Source organism: Talpa europaea, assembly GCF_964194135.1.
Source record: "Talpa europaea genome assembly, chromosome: 1".
NCBI classification, from domain to species: domain Eukaryota; kingdom Metazoa; phylum Chordata; class Mammalia; order Eulipotyphla; family Talpidae; genus Talpa; species Talpa europaea.
The window spans coordinates 7865481-7878455 of record NC_140073.1 but is presented as its reverse complement, the minus strand read 5'-3'; the positions used below and the strand labels follow the sequence as shown (position 1 = coordinate 7878455).

General features: G+C 43.9%; 1 pseudogene across 1 annotated transcript; it reads left to right on the top strand.

The window, feature by feature from the left end:
* The first annotated feature begins 9533 nt into the window (after positions 1–9533).
* LOC311171498 (olfactory receptor 5A1-like) lies at positions 9534–10484 on the top strand (annotated as a pseudogene). Its single transcript has one exon. The product of its transcript is annotated as an olfactory receptor 5A1-like (transcript).
* Positions 10485–12975: the final 2491 nt, after the last annotated feature.

Sequence of the window (12975 nt, the reverse complement as noted above, 5' to 3'; positions counted from 1 at the left end):
TCCCAGTCCCTTGTCTCCTTCTCCCCTGGGCGTTCCCTGCTGGGTGCAGGAGGACTCCCCTTGGAGTAGGTGGGCAATCTTCCATTTTGAAGAAATAGTCATTTTGAAATAGTCATCTGACAAATCTGGTGCTAAAAATCTTGTGTTTAAATCTTGTGTTTAAAAATGCATTATCTGCGCGCAGACAAATCCTGCTGCGCCTGCTGCTCCCCTCAGCAGTGTATTTCGTCAGTCTGCCTGTTCTGTCCCCCACTCTGGCTCTGGTGAATTCCCTCACCCTCCCATGCGTCTGACTGTACCCAGTGCTTATATAAATAAATAAATAAATAAGTCTTTAAAAAAAAACTTTAAAAAATGCATTACCGATGGAATATTACTCAGCAATTGAAAAAGTAAAGCTCATGCCATTTGCAGCAATATGGACGAGCTGGAAGGGATCGTGCTCAGTGAAATCAGCCAGAAAAAAAAGAAAAATATTGGATGGTTTCACTTATAAAAGGAATGTAGAGGATCCAAATAAGGTATCAGGGAGAAAAAGTAATTAAAATAAAGTAAAAATCATAATCAACAGCAGCTATAAACCAGAGACATTCTGCAGAGGGAAAAAGGGAGTCGGATAAAAACAGGGGTGGGAAGAGCACAAGGGACTGTGGTGATGGTCCGCGGGTGAGAGGGCGGAGGGAATTTCACAGGGACCATAACCGAGCTGAGAAAGCATACATTGTACAAAATAAAGAATGATTGTAGGGCAAGTGAAAAGGTATCAGGCTTATCCACCCTCCCACATTGAGTATTCATGATGGATAGCTGTGGTCCTGCATGCATGCCTGATGGCCGACCCCTGGAGTGAGTGTGGCCATGCATAGGTGGGCACACCTGGGCTAAGACTGGGCTCATAAGGGCAGCGTCATGGAACAGAGGCAGCAGAAGAGAACAGAGAATGTGAGCAGAACCAGCAGAGAAGCAGAGACCACGAGAGAACGCCAGAGAGCCCAGAAAGAGTAAAGACTCACGGGGTCTGGGAGGCCTGCCAGCCTCCCCACCCCCTGCACTCCTGCCTGCTGTGAACCTGGTAAAAGCTCAATAAAAACCTGAAAAAGCCACCGAGGGTTCCAGGACTCTCCTTTACCCATCTGCCAGGATCATAGAGATCCTGCTCTGTGCCCTTCCTGCCCCTACAATGATATAAAAAATACATAAAATAAAAAATACATTGAAAAATAATGAGTTACCAACGCCGAGACTCGAGGTTGAATTCTGGCTCTGCCGTTTTAACCATATAAAAGGTTTTAAGCCTCTTCAATGTTGCTTTTCACTTATAAAACTGGTGCAATGATAACACCTACCTCACAAGGCTTATTGTGATCATGAAATGGGATGTGATTAAGAAGGTCGGAGCACAGCGCCTGATCAGCAGAAGTTACCCCTGAGTGCTAAGTAGTGACATCACTGACTCGGTCCAGGGTACAGCCAGAGCCGTCCCTTCTCTCTGATTGTTTATTCTGACTCAATTTCAATTCAACATGAACTGCTCCTTTGCTTGTTATTATTTTGGGTGCTGCTCTCACTACTGTCCAGAGTGTGCAGGCGTGACTGTCAGCATGTCAGTTAAGACCCTCCCCTCCCCTGCTGGGTACAAGATAACTGAGCTTGTTCTCAAAGGACCCATCAAGTTCTGAAAATCTGAAATTTTGAGATGTTCATCTTCTGTTTGAAGAAGTGTTTTTCTTTGGGAATAAAGTTGATAAGAAGGAGTTCATTCATTTCATGGGGATCAAGTTAAGAATCCTGAGTCTGAAAACAAAAACTAAATAAGTAATAAAAATGTCTTCTATATGAAGGAATATAATTACTGGGAATTTTGACACACAGGTACTAGGTTGAATTTAGAGAAAGAAAATTAGCTATTGAGATCACTGAAAGAAACAAAGTGACTTCCAAAGAAAACTGTGATACGAAAAAGGAAGGCAGTTCTTCGAGAGAAGCACTCCTAGCAAAGGCATTAATTTAAAGGAATACCTGCCCATGTGCCCACTGACAACAATCAGGCTATGGAAACAAACTTAGTGTCAAAGGACAGCAGAGTAGGAAGATGAAATATGTACACAAAATGGAATTCTACTCAGCTATAAAAAAAATTAAGATAAACTTTTGCCATTTGCTACAATGTGGATGGAGCTGGAAGGAATTATGCTAAGTGAATTAAGTCCGAAGGAGAAAGACAATACAAAATGGTGACACATATATGGATATCAAGAAAAAAACAAAGGATCAGAAAGCCAAACCCATAACAAACTCTAGAAATCTGTAGAATTGTTGCTATGGGAGCGAAGAGGTTAGCATAAAAGGGTGAGGGAATATTATCTCAGTAAAAGAAGAGAGTTAGGATTGGGGATAAACTGATCCAGCAGATCTGAGGTTGTGAGAGTCAAATCCAATCAACTATAAGAATTTTCATGCTAACAAGGATCTAGTATAATTTAAGAAGCAAACCCGCTAATATTGACCCTCCCTTGGAATGAGAAAAGGCTGTCCCTAGAGGGTGGTATAGATTTCACCTGTCATGACTTCTAATTAGAGTGATAACAATTATTTACAAAGCAAGACTAAGATGCTCAAGAATAAAGAGCCAGGGCCTCCCCTGGTGGCGCAGCGGTTGAGTGCTGGGCTCTAAGCTGCCCATAGCCTCTGCAGCGCTCGTTCAATCCCCGGCCACCGGCGAGGGTCCCACATGGCACTCAGACCTCTCCTGCCATGCCCACTGCTCCCCTCAGCAGTGTATTTCATCAGTCTGCCTGTTCTGTTCCCCACTCTGACTCTGGTGAGTTCTCTCACCCTCCCGCGTTTCTGACTGTACCCAGTGCTTGTATAAATAAATAAATATTTAAAAAAAAAAAATAAAGAGCCAATTATAGATGAACAATGTCTGTGTTGGATACACAAGGGTAGAGTCTCTGTCAACCTAGTCTATATGAAAGTTGAGAATGAGGGAAACGATGTCTTAATAAATTCACCGGGATATAGACATAAACTCTCCAGATCCTAACTTCAAAATATCATATTGGATTAAACTTAAGAATTTAAGGCAGAATTTAAGTGAACATCAAAAATCATAAAAACAAGCAGCACATAAAAGCAAATAAATACCATAGAAATGACAGATGTTGGGAAGACATTGCTGTGAGATTCAATTCAAAAGTTAGGGTCTACTATGCTATGCTTCTCTTTGTGTGTTGACAGCTTCTCCTAACATAGGATTAGTTTTCAGGTTTGTTTAACATTTTTGAACACTTATTTTAATGAGGTTATTTTAATTGCTTCTAAGTGAAGTCCAGGAAAAAATCCAAAAGTTCTTAGCATAAAACATGACATTGATTCTCCAACTAGAGTTTGCAGCATTGTCTCAGTTGGTATTTCATGACTCCTGACGAGTGAAAACTTCAACCTGGTAGACATTCAGTCTGTCACCAGGCCGTAGAAACAGAGCTAAGGTACATGATAGAAATGTATTTGGAGGTTCCAGGAGTCATTCAAAGACACGTACAAGAGCAAAGCAGTAGTTAAGTGTCCTAGGAGCTGAATTCAGGCTCTTGAACTCTCCTGACTGCAGATTTTACTCTGAAACAAAGCTCTGAAGAAGACCTCTAGAAACACATGCAGCCAGATGACTCACAACTGAGATAACTGAACAATCCACCCACATCCCAGACACCAGCTTCTACACTATCCCCCAGCCCCTGGACTGTTGCTGCCACCTAGTGGACAGCCTGCGTTCTAGGGTCAGTTTTAAGGGGTGATTAGGGGGAATGAAATCCACCTGAGGAGGACGTGTGGCAAGAAGATCCTCCTCAAACTCACTTGCCCTAAGCACCATCCATGTGCTCCACCTGCATTCGTTTCTATCCCGCGTTTAATTCTCTCAAAGAAACCAGCCCCAGGAGATGCGCCAACTCCTGAGTATATTGTCAGTGATGAACGACACCATGAAACAAAAATGTTTAGTAAGGCTAAGAACAGGTAAATCATGATTTCATAGTTGTGGTGCCGTTTTAATAAATCAAATTATTTCATTTTTAAATCACTTTTATTGATTGGCCATTGTAGGGGCAGGAACTGGGCACAGTGCAGGTTTTCTGATCCCATGCAGACCGGGTAAAGGAGGAGCCAGAGTCCTCAGTGGTTTTTTGCAGGTCTTTTATTGGGGTTCACCAGGCATATGGCAGGCAGGGGTGCTGACTGGGGGGCTGGGAGGCTGGCAGGCCTGCCAGCCTCCCAGCCCCCAGCAAGTCTTCACTCTATGTGGGCTCTCTAGCGTTCGTTCTGCTGCTTCTCGGCTTCTCTTTCGGTTCTGCTGCTGCTGGCTGGGGCTGCTAGTGCTGCTGCTGGCGTCCCCCCGTGACGCCGCCCTTGAAAGCACAGTCTTAGCTCAGCTGAATCCCATCTACCTGTGCCCACACCCTATTCCAGGTGCCCGCCATCAGGCATGCATTCAGGACAAGGATCCATCATCTATCCTGATGGCGGAAGGGCAGAAAAGCCTGACATTTTCTTTACCCTACAGCCATCTATTTGCACAACTACATCAGGTGCCATCAAGTTGACTGACCTTACCAGTCCTCCCCCTAAGGGGCTTTTCAGAAAGGGAACACAGTCCCACCCAAGTGTGGGTCCAGCCTCTGACACTGGGAGTTCAAGTCGCCCCTCCCACCTCCCAGAAGAATGAGATCTAAGAGTCTTCAGGCAGAGCCTGGCCCAGCTCGGTGATGAGTCCATAGTTGGGGAAGTACTGGTGACAGAGACCTTGTCACTCCCTTGCAAAGACTCGGTGGGCTCGTGCTCACAACCACACACCAGACATGCTGGATGACACCAAGAACAACTTTAGGGGAAAGGCTTCTAACATCTCTAACATCTTCTAACATCTCCCTCCTTCTAACATCTCTCTTCCATAGGTTTCTATGGAAGAGAATGAATTTCTGGTTGAAGGTGCTATTGACCATATCCACAAGTTCCATGTGCCTGAGTTCCAAATCAACGCAGGGACAACACACTCACAGGAGGGCTTAGTGTCTCCTTGTTGATTCAAATATTAGATCGATCCCTTCCTAGCTGCAAAATTCTGCACTTGTTTAGCTCCTCCAAATTTCTGTTTGCCCTTCTGAAAGGGGGCTTTTGGAGGATTTGGTGAGTTAAAATATGTAAGGCAGCTAGAGGGCTTAGCACCTAGTAGGTGCTCAATAGTGGTGTTCCCATGCATTTAAGTTACTTCATGCTAGAGTTTCTGAGAAGGAGTAAAAAACAGTGTGTGTGTGTGTGTGTGTGTGTGTGTATATATATATATATTTCCATATAGAGGCTATATTATATCTATTATATTACATTTACTGTATCATGTTAATTATATTGTATTGTGTTTATTATATCATAATGAGCTATAGAGACCCACTCTGACCTCTGGATGGCTGTTCACCTTGCCCTGTGTGTTCTGCTGCTATGCTGAGTTTGCTCATCACGTTCTACCAAAAACGATCGTGATTAGCCTTCAGGGATTGGACATATTGGGCATTATCATGGAGTTTAATAAGCACTGTCTGCAGAGCATTGCTTTTTCTTTCAAAAAAGACCCACAAGGGCAAGAAACAGCTCCAAGGAGAGAGAGGAATCTCCCTCAAATTCACCCCCATCTCTGAAATGCTTTCAAAACAGCCCAATAGCAGATATCAGCAGACACAGAAGAACTCCGTCGAGATTACAGCCTCCCTGATTTCATTGTGTATCATTTCCTTCCAATTTCTGTGTCCACAAACACACATTTTTTGCAACAAGTGGATATTCTGAACTCTGAAGACCCAACCAACCTCCAATTTGCTTTTGAAACTCATTAGCATTTCGGTGACTACATGTGATACCAAGGCCTATTAGACTCCATCCAAAGCAGAATTCAAGACAGATAACAGCTACAGGACAGACAGACAGGTGAATGCTGCCGTTCATCGCTCACTTTCTGTCTTCATGCCCATGTTACTGTCCACTTCATTGGGCACTCTAGAACCATAAGTTCATAGATGATTGTGGAGTCATGTGGCTCTTCTCTGCTCAATTCTATTGGTTTTTCCCCAAATTCGGTTCCAGTCTTCTTCCTTGCTGTCCCTTTGATGGGCCGCCTGAACTGTGTTTGAGCTCTGGCAACTAGGAAGAGAATTTTAAAAGGGTGAAACTTCTGGAGGGATTGCTCGCCCTTAAACACAGCCTCAGTTACTAGTGAGCAGTCTGATTAGCACTATGGAAGGACAGACTTTCCACAGCAGACTTTCCAAACATGTCAGGGACCTTTCACCTCTAAAACCCTCCTTCTCTTTTCTGACTCATGCCTTGACACTGCTTGAATTCTCACCTTGCATTGAAAGGGTTTCTTTCAGTTCCCAGTCATTTGTGCACTCAGATGAAAGAGAGACATGCAAGAATAAGAATCTGTTGTCACCTGGCTTCTTCAAAGATGACAGGAGGAAGCATCGTGGGGTGAAGGACAGAGCCTAGGTCAGGAGAGATGGTGGATCACAGACAACCCACAGCAAATCCAATTTGGTGGAGATTCTCTTTGTCGTTATTCCATTTTTTTCTCTCCCATCACCGACCACATCTGTTAAGTTCAGACTAGGTAAATTTAGTTATAAAACTTAACATTTTCTTGCAGATATTTGATGAAAAGTGAGCTGAGTCATAAATCAAGTCCACCAGCTCCTGAGTGTGTAAGGAACTCTTCTAGGTACTTCACTTTGCCTTATTATTCTATCTTCACCATAACTTTGAAGTCTATGGTGAGTCGCAAATATCTATGAATCCAATGAGGACACTGAGCCTCTCAATTCCTCTGGCTTCAGCTCTGTAAGATGAGTGTTGACCAACCTATATCACAGGGGTGCAGGGAGTCTAGACTCAGACCAAACCCAGCCTCCCTGAGTTTGCTGAAGAGTGAAGGTTTCCTTTCTCTCTCAAGGGAAGAGGCACCTCTTCATGAGCAGAGTTCAGATGGAGCAGATGTAAGTGCCCCATACAGTCCTTAAGATACTTTCCATTTCATGTTCTAGAACATTCCATTCCTCAACCTCACTCCCAAAACTCTTAAAAACACTTGTGGTACATGGTTAAGATATGTAGTACGTGGTTCCTGTCTATAGATAAGCAACTTCAACCTACCACCAGAGGAGGAGTGTGTCCACCTAAGACTTGATTATGTAAGATTCTTTAAGGAATAATTGCTGTTTACAGCAATCACACTCCCAATTCATGACCTGCCACAAGGCCCTTGAACTTTTCACACATGATCTTAAGCAATCCTCAAATTGCTCTGTTACATAGTCACTGCCATCCTCCTTTTAGGGAAACTTCAAACTCCTAAATGAGGTGTCTAATACCCCCTGGTTGGCAAGAGGCAGAACCAGGCTTGTCCTGAGGCCTACCCAGAACCATAACTCATTTTGTCTAGCCCCCCTTTTCCATTTCCCTGAGCCGCAATTGCCCTGAACCCCAATATCCCTGGGTCTTTCTATGCAGACTCAGTCTCTACTTCGGTCAATGGCCAACCTCACACAAAACGGGGGCAAGCAGACTTGTATGTTTCAGCTCCCAGTCTCTCCAGGTAACTCTACAATGTAGCAGATGAAGCCAACCTTTGTCCTTTCTTTCCTTCTTTTTATCTGTGGGTAAGAAACCTCCACTGGTTCTGGGAATTCCACACACCTTTCACATGGCTGCATGGGATAAAGCTTAAGTCACACTGAGCGGTGTGGGAGCACGGTAAGGTATCCTGAGACGCTGCACAAGGAAGTCGTGCAGCAGTGGCTGAAAGAGGCTTCCCATTCTCTCAATATATAAATTTGTGCGGTTTAGTGATGAAGAATCTGTGGCAGGAGCTGCTGAAAAGAGAAGCGTGGCCCCAAATTCCAAGGGCATCTCTCTATGCGAGTTCCAAGAAGAAAGTTTAGAAGTTCATGAGATCTTGGCTGGTAACAGGTATAAAAAAATTGAAAATTTGGGGATAATAAAATGAAGTGGCTATTCTAAATTGGACATTAAAAATTCATAGTAAATGGGGAACATATTGCTTCCCAAACTATGAAGCTATGGACTTGGAATGATTTCTGAGATGGATGTAAGTTACTGAGGTATGTTTACTAGGATACAAATACCCACCAGAATGTTAAGAGCTGTTATTTCAAGAGATGCAATGTTGTGATTTTCAGCTTCAAGATTTTTTTGCATTGACTGGAAATTGGACATGATTATTAGCTTGAATATTTCACAGTTTTGTATTGCTCAAATTACTGTTCTCACATATTGCTTTGAAATGCATAAAATAACAATTTCTATTTTGCAACATAGAATGAATTTTTGAGACTCACTATAATGTAACAGGTAGATAGAATAGACTGAAAATAGACAAAGATAATGTTGCTGATTCCCCAACTGTTTGGGTAAGACCTGAAGAAAGGTTAGTATATATTCCATGCCTTAAAGGATCATTCACTGTAAGTCAACAGGAGCAACATTAGCACTAGTAAGAGTATATTTGTGGGGGCCTCCTTGGTGGCGCAGCAGTTGAGCGCTGGGCTGCGAAGCTGCCTGCAGCCTCTGCAGCACAAGTTCCATCCCTCCTGCTGGCGAGGGTCCCACATGGCACGCAGACATCTCCTGCCGCACCCGCTGCTCTCCTCAGCAGTGTATTTCGTCAGTCTGCCTGTTCTATTCCCCGCTCTGGCTCTGGTGAATCCTCTCACCCTCCTGCGTTTCTGACTGTACCCAGTCCTTGTATAAATAAACCAATAAATCTTTTAAAAAATAGTATAAATGTGTTATTAAAAGATAATTGATGGATTATTGTTTTATTATTAATTATATTATTAATTATATATTACCAGATAATAGATGATGATACAGATCTATTATTTGGCAACTACCATCCCTATATACATCTGGCTTGATACTCTGCATCAAAGACAGTCTAAATGTGTGATTATTTCATAATATATTCTTGGATTTAGTTCCTTTACTCCAGTATAGAAATTTGAATAAAGTTAAATAAAGAGTTATTTCAGGTATGATGTGGCTTATCTGGAACACACAAAACGGTGTTTATAATACCTTTCTCTGGGGGCTTTCTAGGTATCATTTTACCTATGTGAAGTGGGTACTGTCATGTTTTAAAGATTAAGCAATTGAAGCCTAGAACAGATAGCTACCTCACCAGAGGAACCCAGCCACTCCATGGTGGAGACAGATGCTGATGGTAGAGTCTGAATCCCAAGTTTAAGCTCATGTCAACCACCCCATGCTATGTTTCAAAGCAAATATTTAAGACAGTCTCTATGATTGCCATCTGTGAGGAAGAGAGAGCAGGAATCAGCATCAAGTCAGTCTCTGAAGTGCCCTGCGCTCCTTCTTGTGCATTTTGTGATTATTTGGTGACCCAACCTGTCAAGTAGATTCCGTGATGACCCCAAATCTGCCTCTTGTCCTTGTGATCCAGGAGAAACATGTCCCCAGCCGGGGCCGGGAACAGCTCCTCCATGACCATGTTCATCCTCCTGGGATTTTCAGACCATCCAGAACTCCATGTCCCCCTCCTTGTGACCTGCCTGGCCATCTACCTCGTGACCGTGGGCTGGAACCTGGCACTCATCTTTCTGATCAGAGGTGACCCCCATCGGCACATGCCCATGTACTTCTTCCTCAGCAACTTGTCCTTCACTGACATCTGCTAATCTTCCTCAGTGGCTCCCAAGATGCTCACTGACTTCTTCCGGGAGCAGAAGACCATCTGCTTCTTGGGCTGTGCGGCCAGGTTCTTTTTCTTTGTGGGCATGGGCCTCACTGAGTGCTTCCTCCTGATGGCCATGGTATATGACCAGTAGGCAGCCATCTCCAGCCCACTGCTCTACACAGCCATCATGACCCCGAGCCTGTGTACATGCCCTGTGCTTGGGGCATATGTGGGTGGCTTCCTGAGTGCCCTGACCTGGTCCTGCTCCATATTTCGACTCCATTTTTGCGGACCCAATGTCATCAACCACTTCTTTTGTGACCTCCCACCTGTCCTGGCACTTTCTTGTTCTGATATCTTCCTCAGTCAGGTGGTGAACTTCTTGGTGGTGGTGGCCATTGGAGGGACATCATTCCTCATCATCCTGATCTCCTACAGCTACATCATGGCCGCCATTGTGAAGATCCGCTCAGCAGAAGGCCGATGAAGGCCCTCAACACGTGCGCCTCACAACTGATGGTGGTGACTCTGCTGATCAGGACGGCACTTTTCATGTACCTGTGGCCCAGCTCCAGCTACTCGCTGAGCAGGGACAAGGTGGTGTCTGTTCTACTCACTGGTGATTCCCATGCTGAACCCCCTCATTTACAGTTTGAGGAACAAAGAGATCAAAGATGCCTTGTGGAAAGTAACAGGAAAGAAGAAAGTGTCTGCTAGCTCATGATGGGAAACCTACTTCTCCAAACCCCCAGAGACTCAAATGACCCATAGCATCTACCTCCACCTCTGGTTTAGGCATGAGAGATCTCCTGTGGGAATATCTGAAAATGGAGAATCCTCCTGCCAGATTCCTCTCCCCATTCTTCATGGCCCTCTGTCTACTGATCACACCATGGATAGTCAGGGGGAAGAAGAGATATTTTAGGAAAAAGAAGTCCCCAGGATGACCTATTCTCACAGGTAATAGAGCAACCACCTGTCATTTGGTGCTTAGTATGTCCTGGGAACCAAGGCATTTAGTTACACTCATTGCAGCACAGTAATACAGCCCCACCCTGTATCCCAGATGAGGAATTGAGTCCCAGAAGATTAGCTAGACCTGCCGAGCCTCACAGGAAGTGAGGGCAGATCTCCATCCCGAACCAGGCCACTCAGATCCCAGGCTACCTGCTCTGCCTTCCACCTTCAACAACAAACAGCCCTGAAGCTGAACAGGCATCTAACCCTATTACTAGCATGTGGCAGGTCCAGAACAATACACTAAGTAGAGCCAAGGTCAATTACTGGAAACTGATGTCTACTCCTTTAACACTTTCTCCAAGATAACCCTGCTGGACTCCCACCCGGGCCACTAAATAATCTGCCAAATAAAAACTGAAGGACACTGCCCTTTGCAGCCATTTCTCTTTCAGCTGTGTAGGACCTTCAGAATGTGGGGTCCTTGTACCACATTCTGTACCACTGTACCATTCTGTACCACATTGTGTACCACATTCTGTACCACTAAGAGAAGGTGACTTCTCTTAGTCTCAGTCACCTGAACTGCCTGCTTAGTGTTCCCTTGATCTTGGCCACACCAGTCACTCACCACTACAGTCCCCCTGCATTTCATGGCCAGCCTCTCCTGGATCACCACACTCTTCCCTCCAGCTCTCTTCTGTCTGAATCAATTGCTCCTATAAAACCCTTGTTTCTCCATCTGAACGGATTAGCCACTACTACACCATGCAGAGTATTATTTTCCATTGTCTCAGAGAGATTTATCCCTGTATATCACGTGCAAGTCATTACCCCTTCATGGAGGGGAGGGCGCCTAGAATGGAGCTGTCCCACATGGTCGTTTCTGCTAAACTTACTCTCAAAGGCAGTGGCCCATCCCCTTCCAACACACTCACTTTTCCATTAGAGCAGGTCTGTTGGACATGCAAATAAAAAAATTTTTAATTGATTTCATCATTCAGGTAAGTCAATTAACTATTTCCCTCATATCTGGATGGTCATAAACCTCAGGGGATGAGAGATCTCTATCTTAGATCTGAGCTCTCAGCCTCCTATGATGGATGGATAGATAGAGAGATGATAGATAGATGGATAGATATATCGATAGATGATGGACAGACAGATGGAATACTAAACCCACATCACCTCTAAGAAAACCTTCATTTGAACTTTCATATCTTCATTTTTTTCTATATTTCTGTATTTAGCATGCGTCAGCATGAAGCCATGACATACAACACATCCATTCCCAAGAGTCCCCATTCTTTAAATGCCCCTTTAAATGTGCACTCACACTGTGCCTACAACTACATATAAGCTTTTTCAAATTTTTATTGCCTCTCCATTGGCTTACAGTGCTCCAAGTTTTTTTTGGGGGGAGTACAGCTTCACACCTCAAATATAACCTTTATGTACATCCTCTGAACCAGAAGCCTCAATAGCCCCACCAGAAAGACAATAAAATCTCAAGTGAGCAACAGAAACTGAGACTCAAATACAACAATATAGCATCACGGGAGCCCTAAGATGCACAACAAGCAAATGGCAGTTGGAACAAGAAGCAAACACCATCTTAGTATCCAAAGTCCCCTGAACACTAAACTAGTCTCTTTCCATCCCTTTCTGCCAACACAGAGGCCAGGGCAAGGCTGGGCTTCCACCAACCTCCCTTCCCTCTCTCCTTCACTCAGGATCCAGCTTGCATCATGGTCTGACATCAATCCCAATCTTCCCCTACTCTCTCCATATTTCTCCTCACAGAAATTGCCTTTACTAAAACCTTTGCATATTCAATCCTGTCTTGGTGTCTGCTTCTTGAAATGCCTGGACTCACACAAATGCATTCTTCATAAAACTTCCAAAGAATAAACAATATAAATGTCTATCAAGATGTGGATGAGCAAAGGAGCTATATTCTGCAATGGGATGGCAGAGTGATAAGTATAACAAAGCATAGCTACAAGCAACCGAATGGATTGGCCTTACAAGCATAATGTTCAGCAAAAGATGTCAGACACAAAATAATGCCAATAATGTGGTCTCATGCAAATGAAGTTCAAATCAGGCAAATTACCTATGTTATTTATGGATGCATAAGTTGTTAAAATATTTTTAAAAGCCAGGGGTGACCATAAAAGTTGAATTGTGATTAACTTTAGTGGTCAAAGGACTAGGTGGTCAGGATTTAATGCTCCAGGGCTTCTGAAGTGCTAGCA